A 27,493-nucleotide genomic window follows, 5' to 3' on the forward strand; every position below is an offset into this window, starting at 1 on the left:
TGCACAACTATCTGATTGCTGCTCACAGTGAATACTCTTACTGTGCATTTTATCAATGTATGTCATTCATTTCCTTTCACAGAACCACAGAATTTCAGGGTTAGAAGACCTTATCTGTAGGTTATTTCATTCAAGTTTCACCTCCTCACTTCAACCATTTCTCACATGAGTTCCTTATCATCTCTATTCTATTATGTACACATGGGTAGTGACCAATAGTGGTTTTCCTTCATTTTGCTAAACTTTCTTTTACCATTTTATGTAGAATAGAAGCCCTTTAGTAGGCCCAAGTCACACTTTTGTTAAATAATGGTTGTCTATAAGCTAACGCGCATGGTTGGTTTTTTTGCCGTGTCCCTCGGCATGTGGGCTCTTACTTCCCTGACCAGGAATCAAACCTGCAACCCCTGCATTGGAAGCTAGGAGTCTTAACCAGTGGACCACCAGGGAAGTCCTGGTTTGTTTGTTTGTTTTAAACAATTGATTTTTAGAACATATCTTATAAACACAGGCTACTGTGGAATGTTGACTGCCTGCCAAAGGGTTAATCACAAACAGATGTTGGATGTAAAAAAACAAATTTTTAAGTTCCGTTAACTTTCCAAAATTCTAAGTGGAGTGACAATTTCAGGAATATTTCAATTTTTTCTGTTCACATTTATTTTGTGCAGAAAAGAAAAAACTCATCTTTTAAAACTGCTCAGCAAGAATGATAAGCATAGGACCAACAAGAGAAATCCTACTGTTTTGAGGACAGGCGGAAATTAGCTTGCTTATGCCCCTGAACACGATTTCTGAGGCAGTTTCTCACATCTCCAATGGTCTGGAGAGAAAATGTGCCTGCACTTACCCGACTGTGGCAGCCTCATCATGGTCCACAACACCAACTCACAAAACGAGACAATCACAGCCCACTTGATACTCCCATCAGGCCTTGGTGAGGCTCCTCAGGCAAAGACTCCAAAGAAAATAAAACAACAAACAGTTGCTCTTTGTCAGTCCTCAGAGAAGCCAACAAAACAAACAGCCAAAATGAAAATAAAACCTAGGTTGCTACCGAGACCACTGGGTTCTTTCTAGCTGGCAGAGGGACATACGATGACGGCTGACAGAAAAATATGGAGATAAGGTACATTAAGCGAGAGGAGAAAAGAGATCATCCCCATCCAGCTCAGGCTTTCTCTTAACATGAGGACGATTCAAACCAAAACTGATTCTAAGGAACTGATTACAGCCCAGCCTACTGGGAAGCTTTGGTTTCACTTTCAGCGTTGCACATTCTAGCTACGCACCAAGAAGTTTGCATAGATTTTATTTGTTTTCTTAGGCTCCTGTAACAAATCACCACAACCTGAGTGGCTTAAAACCACAGACAGTCTATCTACATTTCTCTCACAATTTCGGAGGCTAGAAGTCTGAGGTCAAGGTGTCACATGGCCATATTCCCGCTAAAGGCTCCAGGGAAGAATGCTTCCTTGCCTCTTCCTACCTCCTGGGGGCTCCTGCCAAACCTTGGCATTCCTTGGCTGCAGCTGATCATTCTAATCTCTGCCTTCATTTCACCTTATTTATGACCTTATTCCTTGCTCATACTCTTTGTGTCCTCTCCTCTTCTTATAAGAACACCAGTCATTGTGTTAGTGCCCACCCTATTCCAGTATGACCTCATCTTAACTAATTACATCTGCTAACATCCTAGTTTCAAATAAGGTCACATTCAGAGGCTCCAGTGGGCATGGAATTTTGGGGGAACACTATTCAACCCTCTACAGAGCTTCATTTCATTCTTGGAGCAACTTGTGGTCTAGATACTGTTAGACCCACGATACATACAAGGAAACAGTTGACATCAAGCAAACTTTCCTCAGTTTCATGGCTGTATTTTAACTCAGGCCTCTGAGGCCCCACTACACCATGAGGCTTTTCAATAGGGAGACTCAAACCTGGTGGCAAGGAAAGGACAACTTGCATGCAGTCCTGGAAGACCAACTTCTTTCCTATGACCCCAATTCCCTTGGTTCATAGGACTGAGGTCAGAAGGACAGGGTAGGTTTTCTTAGTCATATTTCTCTGATGTGTTCTAATCCTCTCAACATGTCTTACCTCTAAATCTCCCCTGCCTAACTGTTTTTCTTCTGAAAAAGCAGCATTCTCCTTTCTTTCTTCTCATTCTTTATATTTTATCTCTTAAAGAAGAAGAGATGAAACTTGTAGTAGCTGCAAATAGGAGTGGCTGTCTAGACCCCAAGAATTGGGCTGTGTGGGGAACTGCTTCTCCACCCATAGCTCTAGGCATATGCTTTCAATGAGAGTTGCCTGCTGTTACTTGACCTCCCTTCGGAGAATGGATGAATGTCCCCTGCAAGACTCTAAAAAGTTTAGCATCTGTGGGGTCCACATACCACCCCCCAGAGTTCCTGCCTTTCTTCAGGAGGGAGATATACTCTCTACTGTTTCCCTTCCTCTACCTCTTCGGGCCCCATGGCATTGGTGAGGCTGCCAGGAAAGTGGCAGACAGGGAACTTCGGGACACATGGTGAAAGTGCTTCACAAGTAGGATTCAAAAATGTGAAAAGAACATGGTGATCTAACCATCTCCAAGGTTTTGCATTTAAAAACTAAACATTCAGCAAGATTATAAGATATTGCTATGAAGGGAAAAGAAGTTTCAAACCTCATAGGAATCTCAATTCACAGAGTGATACCCTGATCATCAGAAACATCTCTATTCAGCTAAAGAGGAAAGACTCCAGAAGCAACTTAGAAGAGCTGACTGGGGACCTCCCTAGTGGTCCAGTGGCTAAGAATTTGCCTTGCAATGTAAGGAATGCAGGTTTGATCCCTGGTTAGGGAAATAAGATCCTTCATGCTGCAGGGCAAATAAGCCCTCACTCTGCAATTACTGAGCCTGTGCTTCAGAGCCCAATGAAAGATCTTGAGTGCCACAACTAAGACTCATTGAAGCCAAATAAATCAATTAATTAATTTAAAAAAGAAAGAAAAGCTGACTAGTCTTTGTTAGAACAAGTTGACCTGCCTTTGTCAGAAGAGCAATGTAGCATTGACCAGGTATTGTCTGAAGAATGTTTGAATACTGAGCAATCTCAGCTAGAAACAACTCTATTACGCCAAATAAAAACAAAAAGAAAACTATCAAATCAAAAACACATGAAGAACATAAACAGGTAAGAGCTAAGCTTGCCGCTAAGAAGCAAGAATTTGAAAGGAGAAAAGAGGGAGAAACTCAACGTCTTTACAAAAAGAAGAAAATCAAAGTGTTCAAAATACTGAGCAAAAAATTATAAAGGGAAAACCAAATTTGAACTTACAAATGGGGTTTCTTCTTAAAAAAATACAAGAACATAGGACTTCCTCGGTGGTGCATCAGATAAGAATCTGCCTGCCAATGCAGGGGACATGGTTCAATCCCTGGTTTGAGAAGATCCTACCTGCTGTGGAACTGCTAAGCCCATGTGCCACAACTTCTGAGCCTGTGCTCTAGAGCCCCTAAGCCACAACTACTGAAGCCCATGTGCCTACAGCCTTGTGCTGTGTAACAAGAGGAACCACTGTAATGAAAAGCCCGTGCACTGCAATGAATAGACCGCACTCGCTGTGACTAGAGAAAGCCTGTGTGTAGCAACAAAGACCCAGTACAACCAAAAAACAGAATAAAATTTAAAAATTATTAAAAAAAATAAGAACAAATTTAAGTCAGACATGTCACCCTTAATCAAGGGTTAAAATATATCTACCATTTACAGAGTTTTTCCTATATATAAACCTCCTAACAATTAACTAAATCTATCAACAGAAACTGGGATGCTAAGCTGTACTAAATTTAAAATGTCCAAATACTTTTGTTTTTATAAGAGAAAAATTTCTATATATGTTCTACATAATATTATTAAAAAAAAAATATTTGCCTCTGAAAGAAGGTTGGCCTAGAGAACTGAAAGAACCTCCTATTTGAGTGACAAGTTCAAACATACAATACTTTTGTACCATATGAAATTCACATGAAATAAAATGTTAAAAAAAATTGAGTCATTATGTTATATACCAGGAACTAACATAGTGTTATAGGTAAATTATCCTTCAAAACCAAGCAAACAGACTTATAGGAAAAGATGAGATTTGTGTTTACCAGAGGCAAGGGTGGATGGAGGGGGAATTTGATGAAGGTGGTCAAACTGTACAAGCTTTCAGTATTATAAGGTAAATAAGTACTAGGGATATAATGTACCAAGGATACACATAACGAACACTGCTGTATGTTATATATGAAAGTTGTTAAGAGAGTAAATCCTAAGAAAGAGAAAATTTCTTTTCTAATTTTTAAAATTTTGTATTTATATGAGATGATAAATATGCACGAACTTGTGGGCATCATTTCATGGTGCATGTATGTCAAGTCATGATGCTGCACACATTAAACTTACACAGTGTGGTATGTTAATCATGTCTCAATAAAACGGGAAGTAAAAGAAAAAAAGCTCACATATACACTTAGAACAGTGCTTATCACTAGCAGGTGCTAAATCAATGTTAGCTACTTCAGGTCCAAAAAATAAGTCCAGTATTTCCCACTTTACTAGGCCTTATTGGGAAGAAAAAATTTAAAAAGAACACAAATCTAAGTGTGAGAAAGAAATGTTCCCTGGGTTTTGGGGACTTGGATAAAGAGAAAGAGCCCAGAAAGAGCTTCTCGGGAACTGCAAGAAGCCAGCAACTTAGCTAGAACCAGCCTTAGCAACCTTCCTAAAGTCAGGGGCCAACGTCTTGATGCGAGTTTATCTGGAATGTGACAAAAAGGAATGATGGCTAACCTCCTCTCTCGAAAAATGGGGATAGGGGATTCAGAGGTGAGGAAAAAGTCATAGGTTGAGAGAGTCAGATGGGGGAGGGGCGGGAATCCACATGTGGGCCACCCTGAAAACTAGACTTCTTCAGTTGCAGTCAACCCAGGGGCTGGAGGCTGGTCACTTGCCATCATATTAGAAGTCACACACGTAGCTTGGAATCCCATGTGATCTCTATCTGTGAAGGAAAACCCTTGCTCAAAGTGAGGGAAGGGAAAAGTGTGGATGAATATTCTGGCCAGAGCAACTGAGATGGTTGTCTTTAGGAGGAACGAGGCCCAGGTTTCCTTCACTTTCTGAAAGAAACTCATCTAAATGGGAGGTTTATTGTAAGTTTAATAGTTTGATTTAAAATAGTGATTAAATACTTTTCCTGCTATAGCAATCCCCATGTCACCGAATGGGGAAGAAATAACTGGGGAGATGGCTCCTCATAGAGAAAAAAGTTACCGAAGTCACAAAAGTCAGGTTTCATTAAGGTCAAATTCCCTAGAGAAATCTCCCAAGTGCAAGGGTGGGGACAGGAAATGAGGGTGCAGAAGAGAGGACTATGGGAGAAATTGAAATGCTTCACCGGCCTTTAGCAAGAAAAACTAAATGAGAGGGATTCAAGAGACAACGAGGAGGTTGTGGAGGGCCTGGAGGGAATGTTTACTGTCTTCTTCTTCGCTGGTTCTTGAAAAGAAAAGGGGGTGCTAGACATACATCCTTGATGCTTGAGAGTGCTTTTATGAAGACATTAATACCTGCTTCTTGCCTGAAGTGGGGGTGGGGGTCCACTGGAGTATCCCATACCTTGTGCATGTGCTAAGTCGTTCAGTTGTGTCTGACCCTCTGTGACCCCATGGACTATAGCCCCCCCCCGGCTTCTCTGTCCATGGGATTCTCCAGGCATGAATACTGGAGTGGGTTGCCATTTCTTTTGCCAGGGAAAAGACTGGACTCAAGGATTGAACTCACGTCTCTTATGTCTCCTGCACTGGCAGGCGGGTTCTTTACCTCTAGGGTCTGAAAAACTGTAGAGCTGTCTTCAAGGATGAAGAAAATGGGGTCACCCCTAATTCTAGGCCCCAGAGCCTTCAGTGGTCTCTGAACACCCCCAGAGTTACTGAGGCTTCAGGTGACACAGAGGGAGGGAAATCAGGGGCACAGGAGTTCTGGGCCCTTATCAGGCCAGACTGAAGCCTGGAAATATTTCCCTCCCCGACTCCAAGATAACAGAGCCATACTTTAGCCTGTTCTGGAAGGAGGAGGGATATGTGAAAAGGATATATGATTGGAATTTCAAGGGGGACTGGATTCTAGCAGTTCCCCTCAAAGTTAAACACAGATTTACGGTATGACTCACCATTCTACTCCTAGGTATATATACCCAAGAGAAATGAAAATAAATGAGACGAAGGGTCATGCTCTACCCAACAGGCTAGGAGATTTGACAGAAACTATTGGCAACAATTTCTAAAAAACCGTTTATGAGCATCTTCGAATATGTAGCCCATATAAACTCTTCAGAGAGAAACTCTTTAGTTAGTAGATGAGAAACAGAGGGGCCCTGACCAGAATTTTGGTACTTGTTCCAGACCTTTCTATAGTCTGGGTTGTAGTCCCAACTTCTGGTTTGACCAGATACCTGTGTGGAATTATGATTTTTGCTCAAGTGGGTCTCTATTATATCAGACAGTTCTAATAATACAAAAGAGCAAAAATGCCTGAGATTTACCTATTGCTGCAAGCTAACTGCCCGACCTCATTTTTAGGGTGGTTGGGAGAAGAACAAGGTAAACCTACAGAACCAAATAATCCACATGTATTCTAAAGTCTCTCTTTCCCTTGTCCTGGCTCGTCACTGGGAGGTCAGAGGGAGGCATTAGTGTTGAACCCAAACATCTAGGCTTGCTCTAAGATGAACCCGGTGTGGTCCCAGCCAACTCAGGACTGAAGGATCCCCAGAGTTCCAAACTTTTTAGGAACTCTGTGCCAGAAATGGAGACAAAAGACCAAATAGATATGTCTTATTATAAATCAAATATCACACAGCCATTTCACCCAGGGACTTCCTAACCAGGGCTGATCAAGACTACAACATCTTCCCAGGACTAAACAGCGGAGGGAGTCTATCACCTGAAGCCTCACCTGGGGAAGCAGATGCAGTGCTTGGACCAAGTGAAGGGGACATTTGAAGTTACAGTCAGGTAAAGGAAATCTGAGGTTTGGCTCTTTGGTTTCAATTCACTTCGGGGGAAAAAAAAAAAGTGAAATGATGACTCATTATTTCAAATGTAGTCAAGGGCAGGACAAGACAGCTGACTCATGTTTTGGGGTCAGATCAGTGATTCCCAGATCTGGCTGCACAGCAGAATCCCCTGGGGAACTTCAAAAAACATACAGATGCCGGGGCATTACTCCAGACCTCTTGATTCAAAATCTCCAGAGGTGCGATCCAAAAATATGTAGTTTTCAAAACTTCTTTCAGGTGGTTCTGAATTAACCAGTCTGCCCTAATTGGTGACTCAACATTAGGGAATTCCTAGGTGATGACGGTCACAGCAGTCCTTGTGAAGAAAAGTAAGTGAAAGGGAGAAAAAGTAGGTGAGTACCCAGAGATTAACAGTGGCTGTTTAAATATACCTGTCCATGCCTCTTCGGTTTTTTGTGTTTTTTTTTTTTTTTTTTTTTGCTAAAAAGAGGTGATATCATGAGCCTTAGTTTACCAGTGGGGAGAAAGTGTAAGCACTCAGACATGAGCTGATCTCTCCTAAGATGCCAGAGTTAGTGGCAGGTTTGCTTTTAGAAACCACAGTAACTGGTTAGAGCGGTGGTGCTATGTAGAAAGTGGAGAGCAGCTGAGACAGGGGCTGAAAAGCTGGATCAGGTTCCACTCCTCACCAGCTGTGTGAGTTAACTAAGCACTACAGGTAAAATGCCTGAAACAAGAGAAGGCGTTCTGTTCATGATATTTTATAATTTACATAGAATGAATAGAATCTTACATTGGATGATCAATGTAAAATAGAGCCTTCTGGTCCCTTTTGCTTAAGTGGCATGTCAAAAATTAGTGACTTCTCTATGGAAACAACGTAGATGTCCATCGACAGATGAATGGATAAAGAAGCTATGGGATATATACCTGAATACTACTCAACCATAAAAAGGAATGCATTTGAATCAGTTCTAATGATGTGGATGAACCTGGAGCGTATTATACAGAGTAAAGTAAGTCAGAAAGAGAAAAACAAATAATGTATATTAACACATATATATGAAATCTAGAGAGATGGTACTGATGAACCTATTTGCAGGGCAGCAATGGAGAACAGACTTATGGACAAGGCGGGGGAGAGGAGGGAGAGGGTGAGATGAGTGGAGAGAGTAGCATGGAAGCATATACACTACCATATGTGAAACAGAGAGCCAATGGAAATTTGCTCTATGACTCAGGGAACTCAAACCAGGCTCTGGAACAACCTAAAGGGGTGGGAAAGGGTGGGAGGTGGGAGGGAGGTTCACGAGGGAGGGGACATATGTACACCTATGGCTGATTCAAGTTGAGGTATGGCAGAAATCAAACCAATATTGTAAAGCAATCATCAACCTATTTAGGGAGGGGGGGTTCATGTTTGGGAACGCATGTAAGAATTAAAGATTTTAAAATTTAAATAAATAAATAAATAAATAAATATTTAAAAACAGTGACTTTATTTAATGACCATTCTTACTCTGAACTTGGTGTCAGATGAGGTAGAAAGCAAAAAACAAAAAAATTAATTAATATACAAGTACTGCTTTCCCTATTACTCTGGAATCTGAAGGCCACATGGCTGTGATTTTCAGATATTCAGTCCACAAAGAATGTTTAATAATTGAACAATGTTATGTTCCAGGCATGAAGGATGCAGAAGTATCTAAGACATTGTTTCTGCCTCAAAGGGTTCATGTCCAATGGGGAGAAAGACAAATGAACAGGATTCTCATAGAGGGTGGTAAATGTAGGCACAGAGAGTGTGCAGGGGTCTTCCAGCCTCTGTGACAACTTGTCCACTGGGGAACGCTGGGGCCTGCCCCTCAGCCTGAGATGGGATGTTGGTGGTGACAGTAGGGGAGCAATATAAGTGCCACAACAGAAGGAGATACTAGGTCGGTACACAGTATAGAGAAGGAACTGATTAATTCTAGGTTGGATGGCTTAAGAAGGCTTCCTTGTTTTACAAAAGAAGAAGCTGAAGCTTAGAGGGGTTAAGCAAACAAATGGACAGTGGGAGGCTGAGGAGCCTTAGGGAACAGCAGGGAAAAGAGGACAGAGTCCTGCTCCTGTCACCGGCCAGCTCCTCAGACCCGGCACCCCCACTCCTCCTTGCCGAGAAGGAGCAGATGAACCATACTCGGAGGAGCACAGGGCTCATGACCAGAGATCTCTGTCCAAATCTTTGTTTCACCATGTCCTGGCCCTGAGACCTTGAACAAATGACTTTCTCTCTTGGATTCTGTTTTATTATTTATTAAATACCAGCAATAAAAGGCTTGCCTCATTACATTGTCATATAGATTAAGTGATTTGAGACATGGAAAGTACTTAGAACAGAATCTCTGGTGCACAGTAAGTGCTTAATAAATGTTAATTATTATTACGTTATTACCTGATTGGTGTAATCAGATCTCACTCCGAAAACCTGAAACCTAGCTCATTTTCCTCCCTCAGAAATAAAATGTAGCTTTTTTTAGATTGTAAAATGATATACTGTATTATTATAAAATATTTTTAATGAAAAAAAGTAAAGATTACCCATTACCTAATTCTAGAGATAACTGGTTTTATGTTTTGGTGAGCATAATTCTTTATAGCTCTCTGGACACATTTATATGAATACAACTTTAATAAGTAGCATTATCTGAGGATACTATTCAGTGAATGGCTATTGTTACTCATCAAAGATATTGTGGGTGTCTTTCCATGTCAATAATTATAGATCCCATACTTATTTGTAAAGACTGATAAGTATTTCATTGTATGACTGAGACATAATTAATTTATGCCATCCCCTAGTTCTGGTCAGTTAGGTTATTTCCAATGTTGATATTACAAAACAGTTGGCACCACTGACTGAACCCACACAGTCAGCCATGGGCACTTCTCTGATTATTTCTTGGGACAACTTGCTGTAAGTGGAATCTCTGGATCAAAAGGGTATTAACCTAAAGACACATGTCCCAGTAAAGTAGCTCATATTGCAAGGAAACAGACTGGCCGGTCAGCTGGCTTGACAGAAGTTTACGTGAATGTGGCTTCTGCAGTGACTAGCTGTGGGAGGACAACTAGGCCAGTGGTCAGTTTGTGGGAGGGTAAAAATGGAGAGGCAGTCCCTGCTGTCAGGTTCCCAACATGTTCCTATGTGAGCAGGTAATTTTTCAAACCTGTGAAGGAACTCTGTGGAGAATTTACTGACCTCTTTGTTAGAGCACCAGTACTCTGCAATTTCTCTGAATATCTGGCTTTTCTAGGAAACCCATTAGGGAAGTTTAACTAGCTATAAAATGTCACTTAACTTTTAAGGAACCTTCTAACAGTATAATGTCCAAGGGTATTTTGTACCAATCAGGCTTGGGAAAGATTCTTCTTAGCCCCAAATTCTCTTCATCACTTGCCCAGTGATCCTGAGCATTTTCCTTAGCAAATGACGCTGGAATGTGGAATGGGAGTGGTAGCCTTGAGACTCAGCCCTTTCTACTGACCAGGGAGTAATGAAAGATGAAGAGAAGATGGAAAGGAAATGAATACAGACTGAAATGCATCAAGGGATTTGGCTGGATCAGACTTTCACAGGTGGAGGGAGGTGAGGAAAATGCTTGGCCCACCACTGCAACCAGAGGCCTGCCACTGCACACATTTCATTCCCGCCTCCCTGACCACTCAGACACTGTCTTTGGTGGACATTCTGACACATAGGCTTGGTGTGGGTGAGGACTGATCAGAAGGAGTTAGGGGAATGTGCAGTCTGCTACTACTTTTAGTAATTCTTACCAAAGTGGAATGCAGTAATAGGCTAACATTCATAGAGGTCTAAACATTGCCAGGGCAGTTCCAATAACTTTATGTATATTAAGCCATTTAACTCTCACAGCAAACCTAGGAGGTAGGTACTCTCATGGATCCCATTTTATAGATAGGGAAACTGAGGCCCAGAGAAGGCAGACAATTTGGTGAAGGTCACATAGCAGGTAAATGGGAGAATTGAGGTTTAACCCTCATGTCTAATACTGGGGTTCCTTTATTTACTATCATTTTTCTTTACTGTGGTAAGAATATGTGTCTCTGATTCCATCTTTAACCAGACACTCCAGAAATAATCAGAAATATATACATACACATACATACATATGTACATACATACCAGGAGTAACCTTAGAGAGCTAATGGGAGTTCTTGAGCCTGTCGGTCAAAGCAAAACCTTTTAAGATTGATCAAAAGTAAATAAATAAAAGAAGAATGAATGGAGCCCCTCCAGGTCAGGGGCTGGGAAAGAAAACGCCATCTTTAAGGGCAGAACCCTGGGGATTCTAGCTGGAGGATGTGTGATATTATCTGACAGCTACATGTTTTGCATTAAAAGCCAGAGATAAGTGGACCTCTTTGCTTTTTCTCTTTGTCAGCTTTAGTCTCTTTACTTTTCCTTCCTTGTTCCTTCTGTCCCTTCCTCATAGGCTATAGCTGCTTTGTACCTAACAGACATACACACTATTCATTTCTCATTCAGGCACACAAATTTACAGATGTATATATTTATACATCTTTGTATCCATTTCCATCTATACATATATATATTTCATACATACACATTTGTCTCCACAAATTGTTCATTTTCTAAAAATGTTATTGAGACATCAGGTTTAGGAAATGTTTTACTCCATGTACTGTATTTACAAGGTCATGAAATTTATGACTTCACTGCGCAAGAAAACAGGACAAGAGTTGGGTCAAATGAGGTACCTAAGATGGTTAGACACCCATTCAGAGGCCAGAGCCATGATTTGATACTGAGAATGAAGAGAAAGAGATGCTGGGAGAAGTGACCAAAGAGCAGACAGAGTCAGCAAGCCAGTGAGCAGTGGATGGGAAGGAAGGACAGTGAGCTGGCCGAGAGGTATGGTCTAACAGGGGGAGCACTGTACTTCCACTGCGGGTACAGCAGCCCAGATTTTTACTCCCTGTCGACAGCCACACTGGGCAGTTACACCTCTCTCCCCTGGTAGGTGATTTTAAGCATAATCATGCTAGTCTAACTTGTCACAAGCTCACCTGTTCTGTCTTTTCGACAGAGGTGCATGTGTGAGTGCACGTGCATGTGTATGCAACTATCCATTTCCAGTAACCTCTTAAAGTTCAGACCAGAGCATTCTCATAACCCTGCTGACTCTGAGGAACTAGTCTCCTGTCTTACTTCACCTTTTCTACCTTCACCACTGTTTCCCCAGTTGTAACTCCTCTCTCCAAAGCTATCAAACTCGAGGTTCCCCTGGCTGTCCGCAGAATTTCCAAGTGTTGTCCTTTCACAAAAGCCTAGAAAAATATCAGAAAAGCTTTATTCCAAGGTTTATGACCGACCTTCATAAATTGTTCTTAGCAGCAGTTTAGGTTTTTCGGATCCCCTTTCTCTAAAAGTCCCAACTATCTTCACAGCTGGGACTAAATCACTCTATCCAGAAATGCCAACCCTCTTGAGAAACAATAAGAAGCAGTATTTCTTCTTCTTGAGAAATATAATGAAATAATTTTGGATCAGAGAGAGATCTATATCATAGGATTTGAGGAGTATTTGGGACATTCAGGAAGGATTTAAGGCTGTTTACAAGGGTCTATAACATAACAACAAAACAGCAAAAATAAAAAGTGGGGTAAGGAAGGGGAGGGAAATAAGAATAGACCCCAAGCCACAGAGTCTCCTCCTCTCCCTAAGCACATGACAGGACACATGCTCCCTGTCACGCTGAGCAGGCTTGCCATGGCTGAGCTGCCTCAGCTTATGACACCTGTCCCCTAACTGTTCTCTCTGTCTCCAGGCCCCTTTAATACTTCATCCATACTGCAACAAAAGTGATCTCATAACACAAGCTGGATCAATCATTCCCCGACTTAAAACTTTCAACAACTTCCCACTACACTGAGAATGGAATCTAAACTCTTCACTATGGCCCTTAGGGTTCCATCTCATCTTATACCATGCCTCCCCTGGTTTCTCTAGTCTCCAGTCATTTATTTCACAACATTACTTCATCCCTTAATCTCCCTCACCTATTTCTCCCCTCTGCTGCTTCTCTGGCCACCACCTGTTTGTCTTCTGTATCTATGACTCTTTTGTCAATAAAATTTTATTGGAACATAGTCACACGCACTTATTTACCTATTAAGTATGGCTGCTTTTGACTATAATGGGAGAGTTGAGTAGTTGCAACCACATGGCCCACAAAACCTGAAATAATTATTTTATGTTTCATAAAAAAAACTCGTCCACCCCTGTTATAAGGAACTAGAGAGAAGGAAGAATAAAGACAGAGGATTTTAGAACACACTATCACACCATACACAAAAATAAAATGGCTTGAAGACTTAAATATGAGACACGACACCATAAAATGCCTAGAAGAAAACATAGGCAAAATATTCTCTGATAATCATACCTGTATTTTCTCAGATTGGTCTTCCAAGGCAATAGAAATAAAAGGAAAAATAAACATATAGGACCTAATCAAGCTTATAAGCTTTTTCAAAACAAAGGAAACCATAAACAAAAGACAATTTACAGACTGGGAGAAAATATTTGCAATGATATGACCTACAAGGGCTTAATTTCTAAAATATTCAAAAACTCATATAATTCAATAATGAAAAAATAAACAACACAATCAGAAAACAGGCAGAAGATCTAAACAGACATTTTTCCGAAGACATACAGATGGCCAAAAGGCACATGAAAAGATGCTCTACATTTCTAATTAGAGAAATGCAAATCAAAATGACAATGAGGCACCACCTAAAACCAGTCAGAATGGTGATCATCAAAAAGTCTACAAATAATAATGTTGGACAGTGTGTAGAGAAAAGGGAACCCTCTTATACTGTTGGTAGGGATATAAATTGGGGCAGCCGCTATGGAGAATTGTATGGAGGTTTCTCAAAAAACTAAAGATATTGTTGCCGCATGATCCAGCAATCCCGCTTCTGGGCATATATCTAGACAAAACTATAATTCAAAAAGATACATTCACCCCAATGTTCATAGCAGCACTATTTATGGCCAAGACATGGAGACAACCTAAACGTTCATTGACAGATGAATGGATAAGGAAAATGTGGTGTGTGTGTTTGTGTGTGTATACATACATACATACATACATACATACATACAATGGACTATTACTCAGCCACAAAAAGAATGAAATATTGCCATTTGCAGCAACATGGATGAACCTAGACATTATCATACTAAGTGAAGTAAGTCAGAGAAAGGCAAATACCATATCATTCACACATGAAATCTAAAATACAACCCAAATGAACATATTTACAAAACAGAAACAGACTCACAGACACAAAAAATAGGGGTGGGAGAGAGACACATTGGGAGTTTGGGATTAACAGATGCAAATCATTATATATAGGATGGATTAAATTATAAGGTCCTATTGTTTAACACTGGGAAATATATTCAACATCCTGTGATAAATACCGTAATGGGAAAAAAATACATGTGTATATGTCTATAGAACAGAATCACTTTGCTGTATAGCATAAAGTCACAGCATTGTAAATTAACTATACTTCAGTAAAATTTTTTGGGAAAAAAAGAAGACGAAAACAGGCATAGGGTGGATTATGGGGATCTTGATTGGAGAGGCCAAGGTATTTGGACTTTATCCTTCAATTAGAAGGGAGACACCTAGGCCACCAACCAAGAGTGTCTGCCTATGGTGACAAAATTGTGTTTAAAGAGGACTGCACTGGCTTCTCAATATTATAAATGTTGAGAGAATGGGGGCTAAAAACAAAAGGCAGGGAGCACAGTTAGGAGGCGGCTGCAATTATTTAAAGCGAGACAGACTCTGTTGGTTATATCTATCAGCATTCAAATGCTATTTTCCATGGTATAAGACCCTGATTTTATTCAGGTATCTTATCTCATGTGACACAGAAGAAGATGATCTCATCCCTGGCTACCGGGTAAATCCTTGCCAACAACTGGTTTGAGAGTAGATATGTGGCCTGGAAGGCCAATGAGACATGAGGTATGATTGGCTGGGTGTGGAACCAAGAACTGCCTCAAGCTTGGGTACAGAGTCAGGTCACCAGTTTGGTGGGGCCAAGAAAATTGCAGAGAAACAGAGACAGTGTCATTCTCTCTGTGTATTTCTTGTTGCATGGGATAATGAACTTCCTTTTTATTTAAGCCAATATGAACATCCTGATATAAAGGCTAAGAGAAGACAGTAAAAGTGAATTCACAAGAGAAGTAACTGGAACAAGAAATTCTGGGTGAGGGAATTAGGTCAATATTGAAGCTCAGACATGAGGAAGAGGGAGGAGTAAACTGATGGTCCTAAGGTTTACTTCTGGAAACTTGATAAACCATAAGCAGAAATAAGGAACTGCTGGACATGGCCCACAATCTCTGTTTTAGTCAAGTCTTCACCCTGCAAGTGAGCCAGTAAGGCCAAGAGACATCAACAGGGGATCTGCTTCCCATATTACTAACATGAATCTACTCTAAATCAAGGAATATGAGATAAAGTTTATTTGATCCTACAATATTGTCGCTGTGAGCAAACATTCTAGGAAGCCACAGTTATCACAATATTCATTTTTTATTAAAGATTTTAAACTTATAATAGAAAGGACATATTTTGTAATGGTTGTTAATTAGAACAAAATCATTTCTTTGTAGAATTCAGATAACCATGTTGTTTTAGGGTGAGTGGAAAATATTTTTCTAAAACAAAAAAAAAAACATTGAATTTATAGTAGAAAACACTTTTATTTACAGTAGAAAACACTTTATTGAAGCCTATATAGATAAGTGTAATTTGATATCTGTTTTATTTTAAAAATTATTTAAATCCCTTGTCTACTTTCGAAATAATGCACAAGGAAGAGAAGACATTCAATAAGTAAAATAAATGATGAGAGTATGATTTTATACTTATGAAAAGACAAACATTCAGAGAGAAAGATAAGACAGTGAATACAGACCTAGGGTGAATATGGGACAGATAACAGTGGGAAAAAATGATTGGGATGTCTTTTGCACAGCATTATCCCCAGGATGGAAGTCTCAGGTGAGACTTTTCACTGCAGGTGAAAAATCACAAGTTCAAGTACTGTCCTAGCCACAAGAAGAAAAATTAAAATTCATTAATATAGCTTTAATAAAATCATCTAGATATAAAAACAAATGAGGGGATCAATATAGTAGAAAAGAATTCAGAGACAGGGAGAGAGAGAGAGCTACTAGTGAGATAGAGATATAGATACAGTTACCTGGATTATGATAAAGGTGAGACTGCAGTATAGGGAGGGAAAGTATGGTCTTTTCAATAAATAACGTAGGGACAATTAGATATTCATATAAAAAAATGTACTTTGATCCCTACCTCACATGATATGCAAAAAAAATTAATTCCAGAAGGATTGCAGATCTAACGTGAAAGACAAAACAAAGACATTTGGAAGAAAACATGGAGGGAGTCTTCATGACCTGGGAGTAAGCAAAGTTTGCTTAAATGGGACACAGAGGGACTTCCTTGGTGGCGCAGTGAATAAAGAATCTGCCTGCCAATGCAGGAGACAGGTTCCTTCCCTGGTCCAGGAAGATTTCACATGCAGTGGAGCAACTAAGCCCGTGTGCCACAATTACTGAAACCCACACATTCTAGGGCAGTGAGCCACAGCTACTGAGCCTGCGTGCCGCAACTACTGAAGCCCATGTACCCTAGAGTCCACACGCTGCAACTACTGAGCCTGCGTGCTATAATTACTAAAGCGTGCGTGCCTATAGCCCATGCACCACAAGAGAAACCACTGCAAGAAGAAGCCCAGACGCAGCTACGAAGAGAAGTTCTCCCTCACCCCAACCCCACCTAGTTGCTTGCTGCAACTACGGAAAGCCCATGCAAAGCAGCCATGACTCAGCACAGGCATAAATAAAGGAAATTTAACAAATGTGATAGAGAAGTAGAAAAATAGAGAAAAGAATAAAGAATACAGACTTTAGCTTATCATTCACTATTAAAACACACATAGATACAAAAGATAAAAAGGAATGCTAACAAATGGATAATAAATATAAAAAGATTCTCTAATTCAATAACATTCCAGGAGCACGGCAAGATGAGAAAAGAGACACAGCTAAAGACTGCTTAGAACAAAAAGAAATTTGGCTGTTCTAGAGAATGATATAAAAAACACAATCAACCCTGAGGCTCTAAAACCGAGATGTTGAAATATCAGTCCATTTCTTCTCATGGCATCAAAACTTAAGAGGAATTTGAATCAAAGCATAGTTCCGATATGTTATATCAGAAGAAGAGAGCAAAGATGTTAGCAATGCCAGAATAGGAAGAGTCTATACCCTATACGACGGCAAGCCTCAAAAATTCAGTTTGAAGATAGGAATGAACAGCAAAATCTCCTAGGAATTGTCTGGTAGGGTAATAGAGATATATACCCATGGTTAACTCCCAAAGGACAAAACAGAAGTTTTTAGCATCTGAGGACAATAAAAGCCCTAACCCTAGGCAGTAAAAAGAGTATTTTGTGACACAGGAAGGCACGCGATCTTACAAGGAGTTACACAACACTTTTCAAAAGTGGCTGTTTTCCATGCTGTTACAGTTCCTTGAAAAGTCAAATGTACACCTAACCAAAATTTGGTTCACATTGAGACACATGAAAATGGTATGAAAAAGTTTATTACTTACATAATTGAGGCCTCTGGGGAGTACAGGACAGTCAGTCTCTCATGCAGGTCTGAAACGGCTTGAAAGGCAAAGAAGGGAGATGAGTTGTTTTCTTTTCTTTTAATCATCTTTACAGGATAGAGCTGGAGTGGGGGTTCATATGCAAGAAGAGGTTTGCGTGGTTTGGATCTCTTACCTGTGCCAAAGGAGGGCAGCCCAGGTCTCCTTATCAGCTTGACCAAATGTGGGGCACCAGAGGAAAAGGGAGAGGCATAGCTTAAATCTGTCGACAGTCAGACATTAAAGAAATGGTGTCCGACTTCTCATCACACACACAAGCACATCCCATACCACTATCGCCATTCAAACTATGCATCGATTGCAAATAGAACTACCTTATGACCCAGCAATCCCACTGCTGGGCATACACACCGAGGAAACCAGAATTGAAAGAGACACATGTACCCCAATGTTCATCGCAGCACTGTTTATAATAGCTAGGACATGGAAACAACCTAGATGTCCATCAGCAGATGAATGGATAAGAAAGCTGTGGTACATATACACAATGGAGTATTACTCAGCCGTTAAAAAGAATTCATTTGAATCAGTTCTGATGAAATGGATGAAACTGGAGCTGATTATACAGAGTGAAGTAAGCCAGAAAGAAAAACACCAATACAGTATACTAACACATATATATGGAATTTAGGAAGATGGCAATGACGACCCTGTATGCAAGACAGGGAAGAGACACAGATGTGTATAATGGACTTTTGGACTCAGAGGGAGAGGGAGAGGGTGGGATGAATTGGGAGAATGGCATTCTAACATGTATACTATCATGTAAGAATTGAATCGCCAGTCTATGTCTGATGCAAGATACAGCATGCTTGGAGCTGGTGCATGGGGATGACCCAGAGAGATGTTATGGGGAGGGAGGTGGGAGGGGGGTTCATGTTTGGGAACACATGTAAGAATTAAAGATTTTAAAATTAAAAAAAAAAAAAAACTGAAAACACACATAAAGAATGCATGCATACTGAGTCACTTCAGTCACGTCCGACTCTTTGCAACCCTATGGGCTGTAGCCTGCCAGGCTCCTCTGTCCCTGAGATTCTTCAAGCAAGAATACTGGAGTGGATTGCTGTGCCTTCTTCCAGGGAATCTTTCCGACCCAGGGCTCAAACCCTCATCACTTAAATTTCCTGCATTGTTACGCAGGTTCTTTACCACCAGTGTCACCTGGGAAGCGAGAAACTATGTAATAATCCTATCCCACAAAGACATTCATAGCTAACAACTTAGCAGATGATTCTGCATCCATAATTCTCAAACCTGGGTTCATATTGGAATCACCTTAGAAGCATAAAAATACTATCAATACTTTTCTCTTACCTCCAGAAAGTCTGACTGAATTGGTCTGAATTAAGTATTGGTAATTGAATTTTTATAATCTAAAAAATAGTATTAGACATAAAGCAAAAAAAATTGATGATTTGCCCTATGTAAAATTAAGAATGTTTGTTCATCCAAAGGACCCACTAAGAGAGGGAATAGAAAACCCACAGAATGGAAGAAGGTATATTTAATTCATATGTCTGACATATCTAGAATGTGTTAAGAATTTCTACAATATCAGTAAGATAGACAACCTAACAGGAAAGTAGACCAAAACACTGGAAAAGACACTTCATAGAAGTTTACTGCCAGGTGGCCAACAGACATAGGAAAGGGAGGTCAGCTCTATCAGTCAACAAAGCAAGGTGAATTAAAACCAGAAAGTAATCCCTCTATGAATCCATTTAAGAATGTTTAAAAGATACAGAAAACATCAAATGTTGCTGAGAATGTGGAGCAACTGGAATTCCTATACACTGATGTTTAGGAATGCAAATTGGTACACTTTCCAGTAATTTCTATACTATGCCCCAGAAATTCCCACACACTGATTTTAAGGAATGCAAATTGGTACACTTTCCAGTCATTTCTACACTCTGCCCCAGAAATTCTACTCTTAGGTATATATCAATGATTCAGCAGTTGTATGATCGGGTATATGCTGAACAGATATGTTTAAAGATTCACTGAAAGACCCATAATAGAATACCTATAGTAGTGCTAGTCAGATTAGCCCCCATTGCCTGGAAAAACAAGAACACATGGGCTAACAAACCTCAGGCTGCTTCTGCAATTGTTCAGCCCAGCAGGTATCACTATACTGTACTGCTCCAACAGTATTAAACTTTGAAACCTCAATTAACATGACTCAGTCACTTGTTTGGGTGTAACACAGTGCAGAGTTGAAGAGCACAGGCTCTGAAGGCAAACTCTTTACATTCTAGCAGCATGATTCTGGCTAAATTACCTAAACTTGCTGTTCCTCAATCTCTTCATCTGTAAAGAGAAGATAACAGTACTTTCCTCACAGGGTTTTTAGGAAGATTATATGAATTAACATACATAAAGCACTCACAACATTGCCCTGCTGCCGCTACTGCTGCTGAGTCGCTTCAGTCATGTCCGACTCTGTGCGACCCCATAGACGCAGCCCACCAGGCTCCTCCGTCCATGGGATTTTTCCAGGCAAGAGTACTGGAGTGGGGTGCCATTAACGTCTCCGCAACATTGCCCAGTGTGTAGTAAATACTAAAAAATAAAACAACAACAAAACATCTCCCAAACCAAGAAACTTAACGCCAGTTATTAACTCTCCTCCATGTGTTTTCCAGTACTGTGATAATGTACTAGAACACATGGAACTATCAATATAAAAACACCATATTTGGATTAGAGTCACTGAGGTACCAAAATACATGAATTAACTAACAGTAGTTTGATAAAATATAACTCAAGTGGTAGAGGGTATAAAGGTTGAGCTCAAAGCACTTTAATTATTTTCTGGTGATTCAATGGTTTGTGTTATTTCTGACAAACTCTTACTTGTGTCTTTTGGTTTGTTTTGTTTTTGGAAGAAGAGGAGCTATGCCCATAACTAATGACAGTATGTTTCAATCTTCATGTTCTTAAGGCAGCTTGGATATCTGGGTCATAGCTGTATTCTCGACAATGTCTAGAGGATACAGTAGGTGCACAGCCAATGTTCAATGAAGAGGAAACATTGTTTACAGTGTATTCATTTCTGTGTAGTTAGAAACAAGCTGGGTCATTGTTTTGTTATGTTTTCAGTTTGACTGAAAAATAGACAAATATTTAACCTGAGGTGTAAAAAGAGGAATTGCTTTCCACTATAAAGCTGTTTGTTCTGAAACTAGCAAAGAATCAAGCATCCCTCTTTAAAAACAGACAAAACATGGTTTATTAAAATAAACATTTACTAAATTTCCCCTAAATAAGTTTTAAGTTATCCTATGTAACTAACTTCTGCTTTATAGTAGCTCATCATTTATCAACATGAAGTGCCTAGATGAACCAAAAAGGAATGCCAGAATTTTAAATGTGCAAACTAAAAAAGAAAAAGAATTCTAGTTAATTTTGACATTATGAAAAATTCAAAAATGATAGTCTAATGATAGTCCTTTAACTTGACACAATTTAAATTCAGTTGTTTTGACTTTTAAGATAGAAAAATTAAACACTTCAGTTTTCAATTTTTATTTTTAAAAATAAATAGTTTTAATAGTAAATTCTTTCAATTAAAAAAAATAGTTTAAGTCATCCATAACAATAACAGTTTGGCTAGATTATTAGCTCTTGAACCTGAAAATAATAAACCATTTCTTGGCATCAATAATATCAACACACAAACTGTAGACTTTCTAAGCACCAGGCGTAGTACTAAGTACTCTAGGTATGTTGCCTCATTTAGTCCTTACCCCATTTTAGTCAAAGGGAAATAAGTTCAGTGAAGTTAAAAAACACTGCCATGGTCATAGAGTCAAAAAGACTGGAACTTGGGTCTGGATGACTCCAGGTGTTTAAAAGCATTCTCTCACTCTTCCCAAATACACTTTCATCTCTCAATACAGCTTTTTTTTTCTTTCATAGTCACTTGGAGTGAAGCAACTTCAATAGAGCTTGTGGTAAGTATAAACATGTGTTTGTTGCTTTTGTCTTTTGCAGGTTTTTGTATTTTTTTCTCCTAGATACCCAAATAATTTTAATAAAGTTTTTAAGTCTCCAAACACCTTCATGTCCTAGGAAGGGACCATTCTATTCTTGCCAAATCATGTGTCCAGAAAGGAAGAGAGATGGTTGACAGATGAAGGCTGCTCTCAGTCACTTGCTGAGACTAGTATTAGTTTTTCTATTACTCGGTCCTGACACAGCATTTTCTTTAGTTCTCACAACAAAAAAGTTCTTCTAATCAGTTTCAGTTATGTAAATTTTGTTGTTTATTGAGTAACTTCTCCATGATCTCTCTTTTGATTTTCCACCACTGCAGAGCACTTAGGCGAAAACAGCTTTTTGTGCCTTGTAAAGGCTGGATGCTCGATGTCAGGGCAGACAGCCAAAGTTTCTCATGCAGAAGCCAAGATGCTGAAAGGGGAAGCCTAGGTCTGGGAATTTTGATAGTCACCAATAGCCTGCAAAACGCTGATCAAAGCTACACTTTGCAGTTTGCAAAAGCTTCACTAGTGCTAACCTCAGTTTTCCAACTGGATAAACCTAAGTTGGGATCATTCTTGCCAGCTTTCCCAAAGTACAGATATTTTAGTTAGTTCATACCTATGGAAGCATATTACATGTCTGCTGCTTCTGCTGCTGCTGCTGCTAAGCTGCTTCGGTTGTGTCCGACTCTGTGCGACCCCATAGACAGCAGCCTACCAGGCTCCTCCGCCCCTGGGATTCTCCAGGCAAGAACACTGGAGTGGGTTGCCGTTTCCTTTTCCAATGCATGAAAGTGAAAAGCGAAATTGAAGTCGCTCAGTTGTGTCTGACTCTTTGAGACCCCATGGACTGCAGCCTACTAGGCTCCTCCATCCATGGGAGTTTCCAGGCAAGAGTACTGGAGTGGGTTGCCATTGCCTTCTCCATTGCATGTCTATGGCTCTATTAACAATGGGTTGATTTGGCCTACTCATTATTTATAAAGTGCCCTTTATTACGATAATGATCCAGATCCACAGCTACTTAATGAGAGCCCATAAATAAACTGATCAGTCTTCCACATACTAGAGGCTGTGCTGGCAGTGAGGCCAGGGAAAAACAGGGAAAATTACATGAAAGAAAGTAATTCAGTACAATTGGATGTGAGAGTTGGACTATAAAGAAAGCTGAGAGCCGAAGAATTGATGTTTTCGAACTGTGGTGTCAGAGAAGACTCTTGAGAGTCCCTTGGACTGCAAGGAGATCCAACCAGTCCATCCTAAAGGAGATCAGTCCTGGGTGTTCATTGGAAGGACTGATGTTGAAGCTGAAACTCCAATACTTTGGCCACTTGATACGAAGAGCTGACTCATTTGAAAAGACCCTGATGCTGGGAAAGATTGAGGGTAGGAGGAGAAGGGGACAACAGAGGATGAGATAGTTGGATGGCATCACCAACTCAATGGACATGGGTTTGGGTAGACTCCGGGAGTTGGTGATGGACAGGGAGGCCTGGCATGCTGTGGTTCATGGGGTCGCAAAGAGTCGGACACGACTGAGCAACTGAACTAAACTGAACTGAATTGATGGATTGAAATCCTGTGGTTGTTGAATTCAGTTGTTCAAACTGCCTTATCTCTGATGCTTCTATTTGGCCTTATACATTAATGAGAGCTATCATTTCTTAAAACTACATGAAAGTCCCTGAAAGGCAAATAATTGAGCTCAGACTTTTAAAATTATAATTATTTGGAATAAGTAATCTTTTAATTCAAAAGGTTATGCCATAAAATTCTCTCCACTATAAACCCAATATGCCCCTTCAAAGGCAACCAATTTTGGATGTATCCTTTCAGATATGCATTTTTGCATATACAAGGAAATGTGTATCTATAATTTTCCCTTTCAAAAATGCAAAAATTTTATCTGAAAAGATGCATAGTGTACATAATATACAAATTAAGTATACATAGAGTACCAAGTACTTACTGTGAAAAGTGCTCATAGTATACATGCTATATACATAATTAATATAATGTACAGAGTGGAGCATATCATACTCTTTTATACCTTTTTTACTTAATAAATGTATCTTGGAGATCTGTTTCATGCCTGTGCAGAAAGAACTTCCTTATTTGTTGATGTGGCTGTCTAATATAGTATTCTGTTGTTTGGATGTGCAACCACACTTATTTAACAAGTTCCCTATTGGTGGACATTTGGGTTGTTTCCAGTGTTTTGCTATTAGAAAGAAAGCTGCAATAAATAGCCTTATGCCTATGTCATTTTGCACATATGAGCATATAACTGTAGGGTAAATTTCTGCAAGCAGAATTTCTGGGTCACTTATAATTTGATATATATTGCCAAATTATGTTTTTCAGGGGTTGTATCATGTAAGGGATTGCAGATTTTCTGTTAGATTTCTCCTGTATGAAAAGAAGCTGCTTTCTACACTGCTACTCTCTGAAAGTTTGTGCCCCCCACCATTGATACATGTTAAAATTCTAACCCCAAAAGATGATGATATTAGGATGATGGGGCCATTGGGAGGTGCTTAGGTTATGAGGGTAGAGCTCTCATGAATGGGATCTGGTGTTTTTACAAAAGAGATCTCACAGAGATCCCTTGCCCCTTCCATCATGTGAAGACACAGAAAGTGCCATCTATGAACTAGGAAGAGGGTCTTGGCCAGAACACAACCAGGCTGGTAACTTAATCTTGGACTTCCCAGTCTTCAGATGATGAGAAATGAACTGTTTATAAGCCACCACATCTGTGGTATTTTGTTATAGCAGCTCAAGTGGACTAAGACAGACATCATCAGAACTAGGCATCTGGGAGGTTCAAGAGGGAGGGGGGATATGTATACTTATGGCTGATTCACGTTGTTGTATGGCAGAAACCAACACAACATTGCAAAGTAATTATCCTCCAATTAAAACAAATAAAGAAGTAGGCATCTTCTCCATTCTCCAGGGTCCAAGTTGAATCTGGCTTACTTGATGAAGGTTTTCTAGCCCTTACTAATTCTTCCCTCCTTTACTTCACAGCATTTGCTGTCCTCTCTTCTGTCTTGAGACATTTTTAAAAGTCTCATCTTCTCTCTTATTGTTTAATTCTTCCTAAATTTATATACTGTCTCCTCAGCCTGTAAGCTTCATGAGAGCATGAGTCATGTTAAATATCTTTGACTCCCCCACAATACCATGTAAGTGCTTGGCATGTAGAAGAAGTCTGAAGAGTTAGTCACCCACTGAGATGCTTACAGTAGGACTGTGGGAAATGGGAGTGGAATTTACATATCAAAGTGGTACTTTCTAGGTCTCAGCTTTGGCATGGGCTTGGGAAGGAAAACTGACCCTCAGATGCCCAAGAGGGAGGCAGGAAATGCACAGAGAAAAATAAGATTAATATGTTGAGATATAACACAATCCTGCCAGAAGAACTTATTCTGGTAAACCATTTATTTCTTATGTGGAGAATTTTCCTGTCCCAAAATGTAGGCATTGGAACGCTGTCCTAATTCAGTTCTGTCACCATTGTGGTCATCCTCAGGGTTCTCAAAGTGTGAATGTGAGAGTGTGTGATTCTTTGACAGGTCTCCAGCCAAGAGATGCTGCAAGTGTAGAAACTGGATGCATCTTCACCTCCTTTTACCTCCCCTTCAACCAGGATGATGATGATGCTCAGGCCCCATCCTTGCAGTGGGTGTCTCTTCTTACCATTTTTGACCTCCTTTCCCTCTCTGGGTCATCCCTTGGTTTCCCACCTGGACCAAAAAGCTCTGATGAGGAACTGAATACTGGGGTTGTGGGTGAGATTTCACTCCACACTCTGGGCTGCTGCCGATCTCCCTTCTTGGTGAGGTACTATAAGCCACTCTCATTTTCTATAAAAAGAGATATCCTAGAGAGGGCACATCGACTGAAAAGTGGAGATCAGTGATCTGCTTACTGATCATATTTACTTGAGTACAAATAGATATTCAGAACTTCCTGTCCATCCAACTGCATTGTTATACTATAGAATCAGCACTCAGATCACAAATTGGTGGAAAACAGTCAAAATACAATAGTTTCACAACAGTAAGAAACTGAGAAGTGTATATCTTAGCCAATGTTCCACAACTTACTCTCCATTAAAAATTAATGTTACAGTTTTATATATATATAACATTTGAATGACCATTGTATTTTTCTCTCGAGGGAAAATAATTAACTAAATAACCAGCAAGAATTATAACACAAACTCTTTTAAAAAAACACATTCCCATAATATCACTGCAATTATGAAGTTATTTATTTTTGCCTTAAAAATTATTTTTGTCTGTGCTGGATCTTCATTGCTGCATGTGGGTTTTCTCTAGTTGCAGCAAGCTGGGGCTACTCTTTGTTGAGGTGCTCAGGCTTCTCATTGCAGTGACCTCTCTTGTTGAGGAGCACGGGCTCTAGCTGCAGGGGCTTCAGGAGTTGCAGCATGCGGTCTCAGCAGTTGTGGCACATGGGCTTAGTTGCTCCACAGCACATAGAATCTCCCTGAAGCAGGGATCAAACTCATGTCCCCTGCATTGGCAGGCAGATTCTTATCCACTGTACCACCAGGGAATTCCAATTTTGCCTTATGAATGCTCCAGTTTTTCTTAACTTTCCTGATTTGGTAGCTTTCCAGGTAAATGTGGTGCACTTTTGTGGCACACCTTATCACCAGGCCATGACATTAAATGAGATAATGTATGTAATCCTAGTGCCTGACACAGAGTACATGCTCAATAAATAGTAATTATCATAATTATTTTATTTTCTTGGGCTCCAAAAACACTGTGGATGGTGACTGCAACCATGAAATTAAGACACCTGCTCCTTGCAAGAAAAGCTATGACAAACGTAGACAGTATATTAAAAAGCAGAGCTATCACTTTGCTGAGAAAGATCCATATAATCAAAGCTACAGTTTTTCCAGTAGTCATGTACAGATGTGAGAGTTGGACCATAAAGAAGGCTGAGCACCAAAGAATTGATGAACTGTGGTGTTGGAAAAGACTCTTGAGAGTCCCTTGGACTGCAAGGAGATCCAACCAGTGAATCCTAAAGAAAATCAGTCCTGAATATTCATTGGAAGGACTGATGCTAAAGCTGAAACTCCACTACTTTGGCCACCTGATGTGAACAGTCAACTCATTGTAAAAGCGACTGATGCTGGAAAGATGGAGGGTAGGAGGAGAAGGGGGCAACAAAGGCTGAGAGTTGGATGGCATCATCGACTCAATGGAAATGAGTCTGAGAAAACTCTGGGAGAGAGTGAAGGACAGGGAGGCCTGGCGTGCTGCAGTCCATGGGGTCGCAAAGAATCGGACACAACTGAGCAACAGAACAATAACTGCTTCAATTTGGTTAAAATTTAACCTCTTAAAAATATTTATTTATCTGGTTGCACCAAGTCTTAGTTGCAGCATGTAGGATCTCCTATCTTCGTTGCAGCATGCAGGATCTTTGGTGGCAGCATGCAAACCCTTAATTGTGGCATATGGGATCTAGCTCCCTGATCAGGGATTAAACCCAGGCCCCCTACATTGAGAGCACAGAGTCTCAGCCAGTAGATCACCAGGAAAGGCCCTAATCTCTTTTAAAATACAGATA

General features: G+C 40.1%; 1 protein-coding gene and 1 pseudogene across 2 annotated transcripts in view; one reads left to right on the plus strand and one right to left on the minus strand.

Moving 5' to 3' along the window:
* Positions 1-1,512, minus strand: part of PDCD1LG2 (programmed cell death 1 ligand 2) — a 67,060-nt gene extending 65,548 nt beyond the window's left edge. Inside the window, exon 1 of one of the 2 annotated variants that reach the window (XM_013965949.2) lies at positions 851-1,508. The gene's annotated coding sequence lies outside the window, so the exon portion shown is untranslated. Of the gene's footprint in view, positions 1-850 lie in introns of both variants that reach the window. The other variant, XM_013965947.2, reaches the window with a different exon arrangement.
* LOC102175576 lies at positions 835-25,802 on the plus strand (annotated as a pseudogene).

This window comes from Capra hircus, chromosome 8 (genome assembly GCF_001704415.2).
Source record: "Capra hircus breed San Clemente chromosome 8, ASM170441v1, whole genome shotgun sequence".
Lineage (NCBI taxonomy): Eukaryota > Metazoa > Chordata > Mammalia > Artiodactyla > Bovidae > Capra > Capra hircus.